The 14,032-nt window shown below is 39.3% G+C and overlaps 2 protein-coding genes across 10 annotated transcripts in view; one reads left to right on the top strand and one right to left on the bottom strand.

Annotated features, from left to right (window-relative positions):
• The window catches only part of LOC131683320 (PDF receptor), a 688,155-nt gene that overhangs the window by 222,170 nt on the left and 451,953 nt on the right, over nucleotides 1-14,032 (top strand). The gene's annotated exons all lie outside the window — the stretch shown is intronic.
• The window catches only part of LOC131683322 (rRNA methyltransferase 3, mitochondrial), a 46,949-nt gene that overhangs the window by 31,381 nt on the left and 1,536 nt on the right, over nucleotides 1-14,032 (bottom strand). The window lies entirely within an intron of this gene.

Below are 14,032 nucleotides of genomic sequence, written 5' to 3'. Positions count from 1 at the left end.
AAACTTTTCTATACGGATTATCCGGATTTTCCGGATATTTTGAGATACTTTTAGATTTTTTTGACCGAAGTGCACAAAAAAATAATAGTTGGTTGATGAATACTTTTTTTATTATAATTTAACGTTACTAGAAATTAAACTGTATCGCAAAGAACCGAAACATAACTTATATAATACGCTTATGTTATTGCCATCTTCAAAGACACTTTTGTTATGGCATTTTCGTTTTTGACAGTGCACTACATCAGTGTAGTCGGGACTATACTCATTCAAACTTGGGTGTAATCAGTCTATCTCTATGAAAACGAAAACGTTATTAGTCAATATTTCATCCAAATTCATTATTAGTCTGCAACATTATACAGAAAAATGGAACATTTCATGAGAACAGCATTTTACTTCGCATGTTTATGTCCGCTGTGTGATCTTATTTATAAACAACGAAATGTCTTCCGAAAAAAGTTTACTTTGAATCTGTTTTTCAATCGCATTGCCGTGTTTTCTTTATCGCTATTACTTCTGTTAATTCTGTTAATTAGTGGTTCTCCGAGTTCTAGTAAGATATTATTTACTTCATCAAATTTCAGTGAACCATCAACGATTCATAATTCAAAATCATCGTTACTTTTTTAACGGAATACAGTATTCGTTTGGTCGAACCATATTTATAATATAAAAACTAACGAATATTTTTTTCGAGCTAATATAACGTGTTAACACATACACAGAACCAACTGATGATAAAAAGTGGTAAATATGTCAATTTGCAAAAAAGTCATCCATACAGATTCAAACATGCCCATTGCTCACGTTTGCACAGCAACTGCCATTATCCCAGCGCGCCGATTTGAAAGATTGAAAGACAGACAATTAAATAACTCCTAAAAAATATAACGCAAAAACCATGCAAATTATTCGAAATACGTTCACCTTTAATAATCCGTACAGAAAAGCTTATCTTTTTGCTCTAATATCAGAGATGGTAGTGTTGGACATAAGATACGCTCTTCCAAAGCGATGCGCAGTAGGACGTTGCGACATGCGGCGTTGCCAATAGGTAAGTTCTCGCAGGCTGCATCAAAATGGGCCGTGCATTGAAGGAACGCACCGTTACAAAATCATCCATAACTCTCGATAGAAACAAAAATGAAAAATCAATTCAGATTATTGAAGGTGAAAGATTGACGAGTAATTTGACATACTTTTTGAATTTTTTTAGCGTGAAGAAAACAAGAAAAAATACAATTAAAATTTTTAAGTGTATGCAAAGGACCGTTATTCACACAATAATATAGTAGGAATATTTTTATGAGATAGTGTAAATATCATTCCACAAGTGTACAAAAATTCATTCTATTGTCTTCAGTAGGTTTTGAGATATAAAATTTACAATTTTATCATGCAATAAAGTTTAAGGGTTAATATCTCAAAGCAAAAAAGAAGTTTTAATGAAATATTTATACCCAAAGCTATTTACCATAATCCGTATACAATAAAATATATCTCATGAAAATCGGCGATTTTGCAAAAAAAATCGAGGATCACTTGACATCCCAAGTAGCATTTCCAGTTTTATAGCACACTACAAATTCAATCTAAGTTTTAAAGAAGGCTTCCCGAGCAAACGTAAAGTCCATAATACCCCCATACTCATGGGGTTGGACATGGGTGTTTGAAATGGGTTCAACCCACAAAAACACCATCGTCATGGTCCGGTAGATCCCATAGAAAAACCATGCGTTGGTATTTTTATGGGTTATTGAGACCATTTAATGGTGTTTCAAAGGTCGTGAAAGTCGGCACGGACCATGTTCATGGTCTTTTCAAGGGGCTGTGTGGTGTTTGAACCCATGAGTATTTGCTCGGGTTCAAGAGTTCCATAAAACCTTAACTGCTACTAGGGATGGCTTTACTCAATACGGGGTGGATGCAGAGAATGCAGGAAGGTGGTTGAACTGAAAGGGGGGGGGGGGGTGAGAGAGGGAATGGGGGTTGAAAGGTAGGAGGAACTTCTCATTATACCATCGATTTGGGATTTCAGTCATCACCGAAGCGGCTTTAGATCTGGAATATGCCCGGAACCCGAGACTTCCGGAATTATCGATAGTGGACAATCTATTCCAATAACCTTTGCTTCACCTTCAGTGATCTAGGCCTGCAAATCGAAGTAACTTGATGTTCATATCAATAGATTTTAAACTTATGAGGTATCACGATTGTACCGGTTTATATGAAAAATTCCTATTTGACCGCAATAACTAACCTGTAACTCCGGAACCCATAGTCAGAACTGGATTAAATTCAATTATATATATATATATATATATATATATATATATATATATATATATATATATATATATATATATATATATATATATATATATATATATATATATATATATATATATATATATATATATATATATATATATATATATATATATATATATATATATATATATATATATATATATATATATATATATATATATATATCTTTCATTTGAAATCTGATTTGTAAAAATCGGTTAAGTGTTTACTGGAAAATAGGTGTGGCATTAAATCGGAAACTCAGCGAGTTCCCAGGGAGCCTCAAGATCCGTCATAGGTGACACCAATGTGGTCAAAACTTCTTTATTTGGTCAATAGTGATCTAGACCCGCATATCCAAGTAATATTGAACAATTGAATATGTATTACATCATTCGGACATCATAGGGTTACCAGTTTATATGGGAATTTTCCGTATGACCATACTCTTCAACCCGTAGTTACGGAACCGAAAGTCCGATTACTTAAAAATTCAATAGCATCTTATGGGAGCGTTATAATATTCATTTGAAACTATGTTTGTGGAAATCGGTTCAGATATTTTCACAGAGATAGATATTGAGTGACTTTATTTTTTATTATGTATATATATACATATATATATTAGGGTGGGGCAAAATGATCGTTTTTTCAGCACAGCACTTTTTTGGTTTCATTTGGGGTCCCAAACAACTGTGCAAAATTTGGGGTCGATTGTATTTGACCCGGCGTAGCGCATTGCGTTTGAAATTTGTATGGAAATTAGTATGGGAAAACCTACTTTTTTGCATTATCAAATTTTAAAGACTACAATTCTTCCTGCAGTATACCAACAATTAGATAGAAGTGTAATCCAGGATATACTGAACAACTTTGCAGAAGGATGCATGGTGCTAGAATGTCTCTACAACAAGTTATAGCTGTTCAAAGTTCGATAGATCGAATTAATTGCTAACAATCATATTTTTGCCAACACTGCGGGTGTACCAATGTCATTTCATATAGCATACCAAAATAACATCATATACATTAGATTTACCACATTGGTATGTTTGGATGAAATAATCATAAGCCTTAGCTCAATTTCATGGACATAGGTAGTTTCGCAATAGGGCGTAGTGAGGGGAGAGGGGGAGGTAGACTTTTAAATATGGAAATTTCAACTGAAATAACGGAAATCTTATTGAATTGGAATGTTCAGATGAATTGTTTTACAACATTTACACAATCCACAAGAGCCCCAGTTCAACAGCAATTTTTACTTCAGGTGATCGAACAACATCGAAAAGAGCATCCTATCAAATCATAGTGCGTGTTAAACTGAAATATAATCAATGCATTCCTCTGACATATCAACTCGACATCAGTTGATTCAGTCTACAACTTTACTTCAATTGATATAGTCAATGTCAAGTCAATGCAGAGGGATACAGTATGTTTCGTTTCATCGTTATTATTATGCATAGGACATTGTGCAAATGTTTTAAAATAATACATCTTAACATTTCAACTCGACAAGATTTCAGATATTTCTGTTAGAATTTCTATATGTTCTATCCTCCCCCCCCCCCTCTCCCCTCACTACACCCTATTGCGAAACTACCTGCGCCCATGAAATTGAGCTAAGGCTTTTGAATAATTCATCCAAGCATACCGATATGGTAAATCTAAAGTATATGATTTTATTTTGGTATGCTATATGAAAAGTCATTGGTACACCCGCAGTGTTGGCAAAAAAAAAAGATTTTTACCAATTAATTCGATCTATCGAACTTTGAACAGCAATAACTTGTTGTAGACATTCTAGCACCATGCATCCTTCTGCAAAGTTATTCAGCATATCCTGGAATACACTTCTATCTAATTGTTGGTATACTGCAGGAAGAATTGTAGTCTGTAAAATTGAAAATGCAAAAAAGTAGGTTTTCCCATACTAATTTCAATACAACTTTCAAACGCAATGCGCTACGTCGGGTCAAATCCAATCGACCCCAAATTTTGCACAGTTGTTTGGGACCTGGAACCAAAAAAGTGCTGTGCTCGGTTTATGAGGTTATATATATATATATATATATATATATATATATATATATATATATATATATATATATATATATATATATATATATATATATATATATATATATATATATATATATATATATATATATATATATATATATATATATATATATATATATATATATATATATATATATATATATATATATATATATATATATATATATATATATATATATATATATATATATATATATATATATATATATATATAGAGAGAGAGAGAGAGAGAGAGAGAGAGATTTTGCGATCTCGACGAACTGAATCGAATGGGATATGACAATCGGCCCTCTGGGCCTCGGTTGGAAAATCGATTTTGAAGCGATTGCATAGCCTTTCATTTTAGGAGAAAGCCGAAAACCGTAGGTCATCGCTTTAAATTTAAAGTTATATGACGAATATTTTAAAAATTCTGAATTTCGTATTTACTTAACTTTTCCTACTACACACCATTATTTTGTAACTTACATACAGTATTGAGTTTCTCCACGCTTGTGCGAACATTTAGATATAATAGTATCCAGGAGCGGATCCAGAAAAAAATTTCGGGAGGGGTCCGAAATTTTGATTTGAACATTGTACAATACGTTATGCGTCAAAAGCGCATTTAATGAAAATCTGTTTTGGTGCTCAAATTTGGTTTGAAATGATTTTATTTTTGAAACTAATATAAAATTGAAACTAATTTAAAATATCTCAACAAGTTAAAAAAATTTCTGAGGGGGTCCGGACTCCCAGGACTCTCTCCATGGATCCGCCACTGATATCATCAATATGCAATATGTAGAAATATTGATCAAATCGTAAAACTAAACTAAACTAAACAAAACATGGCACAAAAAATATTAACCAATCTTGTGCTACGTGCATTGTTAAAACCATACCGCCTAAAACCACGAAAAAGTATAGTATTTCTTGAAAATCTACTATCTATTGTATACATTACAAATCTAGAAGCTCTGAGAACATCATTGGTGAAGGAAAATTGAAAATCGTTCACAAATAATCGTTGAACTGAAAAGCTCATTTTGTCTGTACTGACATTCAATTACTGTTTTTGGAATTACTTCGGATATACAAAATTGTTTTCCATTACTTTTTAATCACCGTTTCGCCTTTCTCTATAGAAAGGTATTGCAATTGTTCTGAAAACCGACTTTTTAACCAAGGCCCGAGTGACATATACCATTCGATTCAGTTCGTTGAGTTCGGGGAACGTCTGTGCGTGTATGCATGTGTGTGTATGTATGTGTGTGTATGTGCGTCTGTGTATGTGACCAAAAATGTCACTCATTTTTCTCAGAGATGGGTGAACCGATTTTGACAAACTTAGTCTCAAATGAAAGGTACAACGTTGCTATTGAATTTCTAATGGATCCGACTTCCGGTTCCGGAATTACAGGGTGATGAGTACGATCACGTCGAAAGTGTCGATTTTAATAAATTCTGCAATGAATGTATAGAGATGAAATTTTTTCCAAAATGTGACCACAACTGCTTCGATTTGTAGAATTAGGTCACTAACAGCCATTCAAAATCTCTTTGGTCACATTGGCCACCATAATCGGTTCTGGAAGCTCCGGCGGAAGTATCTAAATTCAGAATAACAGTCACGTCGGTTTCTCGGAGATGGCTAGACCGATTCAACCAAACTTAGTCTCAAATGAAAGGTGTTTTATCCCCGTAAATGGCTATTAAATTTTATCCCGATCCATCTTCCGGTTCCGGAGTTACGGGTTGTGGCGTGCGATCATATAGCAAATTCCGATTGAAACCGATACTCCAATGAAAGCAAAAAAAGGTATTTATTTCGCTAAAATGTCTCTCAAACAACTTAAATATGCAGTTCTAGGTCACCGACGGCCAACCAAACTTTCGTTGACTACATTGACCACCATAGACGGTTCCGGAAGTGCCCGGGAAAACGGCCATCTTTCAAAAGTAACGAACTCACATCAGTTTCCCGGAAATGGTTGGGCCGATTTTCACAAACTTAGTCCCAAATGACAGCTACAATATCCCCACAGATGTCTATAAAATTTCATACGGATCGCTTATATTGTTCCGGAAATGTAGACTAAACCGTCCGGTCACATATGAAATTCCCTTATAAGCCGGAATTTTTTTTTCATATGGGGGACCCCATGAAATTTCAAAAGTCGAATTCGTATTTTTGATGCCAAATATCTTTAAAATGCATGAAACGTCGAGATTTCATGTTACCTAGATTTTTTTTTTTTATAAAGATCGTCTTTTTGGAACTTTGCCGATTTCGCACCTTTTTGCCTTTCTCAATAGAAAGGTATTACAATTGCTCTGAAAACCGACTTTTTAACGGAGGCCCGGAGGGCCGAGTGACATATACCATTCGATTCAGTTTTTTTTTTTTTATTCATTTCGTTTATTTGATAGGCACAAATGCGTTAGCTTGGCGGTGCCAAATGCTTTTGTTTTTACATTTGGATATCTTAAAACTAGGAGGTTACAATGTTGAAATATTTTTTTTACAAAGGAAAAGAAAGTTTACAGCTATCTTAAGACTAGAAATAAGATTCAATATACAAAAGAGGGCCAAAAGATTTTTTTTATGAAAAAATTTAAAACCAGGGATTCACTTTGATATACAAGAGGGGGAGTAATAGTATTTTACGAAGTATTTTACGGTTATCTTAAAACTAACATTGTAGTTTAGTACACAAAAGGGGGGAACAAATATTTATGAGAAATTTCACAGAAATCTTAAAACTAGGGATTCAATTCTATTTACAAGATGGAGGACAAGAGTTTCAATAAAGAGTAAAAATTATAGCTATCTTAAAACTAGGAATACAGAATACTAATTTGAATTTTTTAACTAAAACTTATGCTTGGTCAAGATATTCAAAGGGTGGCTTATTTCCGCATCAGTGTAGCAGCAGTTGTATCAAGGACAGGGGAGAGATAGGGAAAGAAGAGCAAAACTTGCAACTTTCGCTCGAACGGCGGGGGGGGGGGGGGGGGAGGGGGATCAGCGAATCAAATTTGCGCCTCAGTATAGTAAGTCGTCGAGTACCGGATTGGCGGATGGTATTCTTCGGACCCGCGGGGAATCCTTCAAAAGTCATCGGACCTCGAGTCGCTCTCGCTTCAGTTTCCTTCTATGCAGGCGTAGTGGTAAGGGCGATGGCGGTTACATAGTGGCACTCTGGAGCTGATCGGTTCCACAAGGCAGGAGGAAACTCTAAAAACGAGAAATAAAAGAGAGGGGCTAAATTGGGATATTTATCGTTTTTATGAAGGTATAAATAAGGGACATATAGGGGAGATCACGAGTTGCCAGCATATCTCGGACTGGTACATTGGGTGGTCTACCTCGGGCCCGAAGGGATTCCTTTAACTGAGACCTGGCGTCACAATACCCGGCGCACACCCAGACAACGTGCTCGATGTCGTGATAGCCCTCGTCACAAGCGCACAGACTACTCTCCGCAAGCCCAATACGCCGCAAATGCGCATCCATGGTGTAGTGATTGGACATAAGTCGGGACATTACACGAATAAAATCCCGACCCACATCCATCCCCCCGAACCAAGGCTTCGTTGATACCTTTGGGATAATCGAATGTAGCCATCGTCCAAGTTCCCCATTGCTCCACGAGGTTTGCCAACTGTTGAGCGTCCTCTGACGACAAATACTAAAAAATTCGTTGAAGCAGATTGGTCTTTCGTATATGTCACCATTTAATGCGCCCACCTTTGCTAATGAGTCGGCCTTTTCATTGCCCGGGATAGAACAATGAGAGGGGACCCAAACAAAGGTAATCTGATAAGATTTTTCAGATAACGAACACAAGGACTCCTGTATCTTCCCCAGAAAATACGGTAATTGCTTTTTAGGCTTCACCGCACGAAGAGCCTCGATAGAGCTGAGGCTGTCCGAAACGATGAAGTAGTGATCTGTGGGCAGAGTGTCGATGATCCCAAGGGTGTACTGAATTGCAGCTAACTCTGCGACGTAAACTGAAGCGGGATCATTGAGCTTGAATGAAGCGGTGATAGTATTGTTGAAGATACCGAAGCCAGTGGACCCATCGAGATTTGATCCGTCAGTGTAAAACATTTTGTCGCAGTCGACTTCTCGGAATTTATTATAAAATATATTGGGGATCACCTGCGGGCGTATATGGTCCGGAATTCCACGAATCTCTTCCTTCATGGATGTGTCGAAGAATACAGTAGAATCAGAAGTATCTAGGAAACGGACACGGTTGGGATTGTACGAAGAAGGATTGATGCTCTGTGCCATGTAGTCGAAGTACAAGGACATAAAACGGGTTTGAGAATTAAGCTCGACGAGCCTCTCGAAGTTTTCAATTACCAACGGGTTCAGAATGTCGCATCGGATGAGCAATCGATATGAGAGTTCCCAAAATCGATTTTTTAGCGGAAGAACGCCCGCCAGCACTTCGAGACTCATCGTATGGGTCGAGTGCATGCAACCCAAGGCAATGCGCAAGCAACGATACTGGATTCTCTCCAGTTTGATGAAGTGTATGTTCGCAGCGGAGCGGAAACAGAAACACCCGTACTCCATCACCGACAATATCGTTGTTTGGTACAACCTGATCAGGTCTCCTGGGTGAGCACCCCACCATGTTCCAGTTATTGTTCGGAGAAAATTGATCCTTTGTTGGCATTTCTGTTTCAGATACCTAATGTGACATCCCCAGGTACCTTTAGAGTCGAACCAGACCCCGAGATATTTAAATGTGAAAACCTGGTTGATCGTTGCACCCATTAATAAAAGCTGGAGTTGCGCCGGCTCACGCTTCCTAGAAAAAACAACCAACTCAGTTTTCTCCGTGGAGAACTCAATACCCAGCTGAAGAGCCCAAGCAGACAAATTGTCCAAGGTATTTTGTAATGGTCCTTGCAAGTCAGCAGCTTTGGGCCCTGTAACAGAGACCACCCCGTCGTCTGCAAGTTGCCTTAGCGTGCATGAATTGGCAAGACAATCGTCAATGTCATTCACGTAAAAATTGTAGAGCAGGGGACTTAGACATGAGCCCTGGGGAAGACCCATGTAGCTAAATCGCGATGTTGTTAAATCGCCATGCGAAAAGTGCATGTGCTTTTCAGACAACAGGTTTAGCAAAAAGTTATTTAAAATTGGTGAAAGACCATGCTGGTGCAGCTTCTCTGACAGAATGTTGATAGAAACTGAGTCAAAAGCCCCCTTAATATCCAAGAAGACTGATGCCATCTGCTCTCTGTTAGCATAGGCCATTTGGATTTCTGTAGAAAGCAACGCAAGGCAATCGTTCGTCCCTTTGCCTTTGCGGAAGCCAAATTGTGTATCTGACAGTAAGCCATTTGCTTCAACCCAATTGTCGAGGCGAAACATGATCATTTTCTCGAACAACTTCCGAATACAGGACAGCATTGCAATCGGCCGATACGAGTTGTGGTCGGAGGCTGGTTTTCCTGGTTTTTGGATGGCGATGACCTTCACTTGCCTCCATTCATAAGGGACAATGTTACCCTCAAGAAACTTGTTAAATAAATTCAACAGGCGCCTTTTTGCAGTGTCAGGCAGATTCTTCAGCAAGTTGAATTTGATTCTGTCTAACCCTGGGGCGTTATTGTTGCACGATAAGAGAGCAAGTGAGAACTCCACCATCGAAAACGGTGTTTCGTTCGCGGTATCGTGAGAAGACGCGGCGCGGTACGTTTTCTGTACCGGGACAGAGTCCGGACAGATCTTCTTGGCGAAAGCGAATATCCAACGGTTTGAATATTCCACGTTCTCGTTGGTACTATTATGATTACGCATACGTCGAGCCGTACCCCAAAGAGTGCTCATCGCTGTTTCTCTCGTTAACCCGTCGACGAACCGGCGCCAATAACTGCGTTTTTTGGCTTTCATTAGACTCTTCATTCGCCTTTCTAACGACGCGTACTGTTGATAGCTAGCGGGTAACCCGTCATCCCGGAAGGCCTTATATGCAGTGGACTTTTCCGCGTACAGCTCTGAGCACTCTTTATCCCACCACAGGGTGGGAGACCGTCCATGGGTATTCGCGCTGGGTACTGGTTTAGTCTGAGCTTGATTCGCACTGTCGAGAATCAAGCCAGCCAAAAACCTGTACTCTTCCTCCGGATGAAGTTCTTGAGTGGATTCGATTTTAACGGATATCGCGGTCGCGTAACTCTTCCAATCAATGTTCCGTGTGAGGTCATACGAGACATTGACTGTTTTCGATGGTCTTGAACCGTTAGCAATTGAAATCACGATAGGCAAATGATCGCTACCGTGGGGATCAGGGAACCTTCCACATGCAATCTAACTGTAGCGATGTCGAGCAAAGCGACAAATCCAACGCGCTTGCGCGTGCTGGTGGTGTAGGAATCCGCGTCATTTCTCCCGTGTTTAAGATGGTCATGTTGAAATTATCGCAAAGATCTTGGATTAATGTTGATCTATTATCATCATGAAGACAGCCCCATACCGTACCGTGCGAGTTAAAGTCTCCCAGAACTAGCCGCGGTGCCGGTAAGGATTCCGTGATATTACAAAGCGTTCGGTGCCCTACCGAGGCTCTAGGAGGAATGTAGATGGAAGCAATGCAAAGGTCTTTACCTTTGATTAAAACTTGACAAGCGACAATTTCAATGCCTGGTGTCGAAGGGAGGTTAATTCGGTTGAAAGAATAGCACTTTTTGATCCCCAAAAGTACTCCTCCATAGGGGTTTTCTCGATCCAGACGAATTATATTAAAGTCGGGGAAGTTGAGATTTATATCGGAAGTTAACCAAGTTTCACATAATGCGAAAGCATCACATTTTAAACTATTTAGTAAAAATTTAAAGGAATCGATTTTCGGGAGGATACTTCTGCTGTTCCACTGTAGAACAGTGATCGAATCGGTGACCTCGTTCGATGACTTAGCCATCGAAGGATACGATCGCTGCAAGGAGGGGCCATTTAGTAGTCAATTGCTTCAAAAATGTTTGCACTATAGAGAGAAAACGTATCAGAAGGCTTTTAAGAGGATCAGTAACATTGAAAGCTGTGAAAATTAAGTCCACTATGTCAGAAAATTTCATTAGTCCGCTACTGGACTGAGTATCTGTTTGAAAAAAGGGGACACTTGGGGTTTTTGGTGTCCCTGGAAGTGGTGGGTACTCCTTGTTAGAATTAATATTTCCAAGTCCTGGAGCAAATTGCTTCGGCTTTTGTGCATCACTTCCGTTGGATTTATTGGTTGTAGATGGCGCACTCTGAGTGGACGACACCTTGGCACCCTTACGGGGCAATGTAGGGGAGGCTGGATTTCTCCTCTTCCTGGATTCCCCTGGGTTAACCAAAGATGTTCCCTCTCGTGGGTCGTCAGATTCTTGCTCAACGTTAGCCAAACCAGCATAGGGATTTTCGGACAGGACAGATGGCGAAGCATTCTTTAGCATTTCTGCATAAGAACGCCTTGAGCGTTCCTTAAGGGAGCGCTTAATTTTATCCCCGCGCTGCTTGTACGCAGGGCATGATTTAAGAGCATGTGAAGGGCCCCCGCAGCAAATACACTTTTCAGTTTCTTTGTCGCAAGAGTCATCCTCATGCTCTCCTTCGCATTTGCCGCATCGTTTCTTATTTCCACAATATGTGGCTGTGTGGCCCAACTGCTTGCAATTGCTGCAGCTAATGACCCGCGGTACAAACAGGCGAACTGGTAGGCGAACCCTGTCAAGGAGGATGTAGTTGGGAAGAGAGGACCCGGCGAATGTCACCCGAATCGAGCCTGATAGAGAGTAGGTAGTCTTACCTCCCTCGGTGTTTGCGGTATACAATTGTTTGCATTCCAAGATCTTAATCTGTTCAAGTGAGGGGTCCTTAAAGCAGCCAACCCCGTGCTCCAACAGTTCTTCGCATTTCAGGCCCGGTTCGGACACTACCCTATCGATTTCACAGGCCACACAAGGCACGTACGCTTTAAATTCCCGCGTAAAGCGCTCACAGCAAGCAATCGCGTTTGCCTGGCCGAGATCACTCACTAGAACACGTATCTTGTTTGCCCGAACACGTGTTATCTGAGTTACGGCCGGGTAATTAGCAGTCAGATCTCGAGAAAGTTTTAAAATATTAACCGGTTTCTCTCCGGTCCGAAAATATACCACCCATGGCCCAGAGGAACCTTCTGGGTACTGCTTTATACGGGGAGCAAGGCGAGTATTAGGGGGATCAGGGACTTCCATGATTACATCAGATGGTATTTCGCCCTCGGCCATTTAAGCACGAGGGCAGAGCGTTATATAAACGGGAATGTGTCTTATTATTTGATTACAAGGTAGAGTAAAAGTAGGGAAAAGGAAAGAAAGCAAACGAGGGAAAAAAATAAAGCAAAACTTATCTGCAAACAACGTCGATTGTTCCGCACCAGCGAAAACAATGTGCTGGATTTACTTTCGGCACCAGCAGAACGGCAGCTAAAGAACGAACAAAGGATGACCTTGACTCACTAAAATTTACACACCGAACACCACTGTGAAATATAACGATCCGTTCCGTTCAAAGGTTGGGAGACGTATGATTCGATTCAGTTCGTCGAATTCGGAAAATGTCTGTATGTGTGTATGTGCGTCTGTGTGTTTATACGTGAACACAATCTCACTCACTTTTCTCAGAGAGGCTGAACCGATTTTGACAAACTTAACTCCAAATGAAAGGTGCAACGTTCCCATAGGCTGCTATTAAATTTTTAATGGATCCAACTTCCGGTTCCTGAATTACAGGGTGATGAGTACGATCACACAGAAAATGTCGATTTAAACTAATTCTGTAATGAATGCATAAAGGTGAAATTTTTCCAAAATGTGGCACATCTGCTTGGATTTGTAGTACAGCCATTCAAAGTCTCTTTGGCCACATTGGCCACCATCATCGGTTCCGGAAGCCTCGGCGGAAGTATCCAAATGCAGAATAACAGTCGCATCGGTTTCTCGGAGATGGCTAGACCAATTCAACCAAACTTAGTCTCAAATGAAAGGTGTTGCCCTCGTAAATGGCTATTAAAATTCATCCCGATCCGACTTCCGGTTCCGGAGTTACGGGTTGTGGCGTGTGATCACATAGCAAATTGTGATTCAAACCGATACTCCCATGAAAGCAAAAATGGTTGAGCCGATGTTCACACTTAGTCCCAAATGATAGCTATATTATCCCCACACATGTCTATAAAATTTCGGACGGATCGCTTTTATGGTTCCGAGATATAGACTAAACCGTCCGGACACATATGAAATTCCCATATAAGCCTGCATTCAAAAATTTTTTCAAAGGGGACCCCATGAAATTTCATAAATCAAATACGCATTTTTGATGCCAAACATCTTTAAAATGCATGAAACGTCGAGAGTTTATGTTATCTCGAATTTTTTTTATAAAAATCGACTTTTTGGGACTTTGCCGATTTCGCACCTTTTTTCAGTTCAATATTACCGTGGCCTTTTTTTTCTTTTACAAAATTTTGGAACTCGAATAATGTTTTCATTTCTTGTATATAGTTGGGATGTCATGTTTAATAAAAAATGTAATATACACATTTGAAATCTTTTAATGAATATGAACAACGCAAAAATTCTCGTGTTCATGATTGAGAAAGGT

This window comes from Topomyia yanbarensis, chromosome 2 (genome assembly GCF_030247195.1).
Source record: "Topomyia yanbarensis strain Yona2022 chromosome 2, ASM3024719v1, whole genome shotgun sequence".
NCBI classification, from domain to species: domain Eukaryota; kingdom Metazoa; phylum Arthropoda; class Insecta; order Diptera; family Culicidae; genus Topomyia; species Topomyia yanbarensis.
This window is presented reverse-complemented; position numbering and strand designations above follow the sequence as displayed.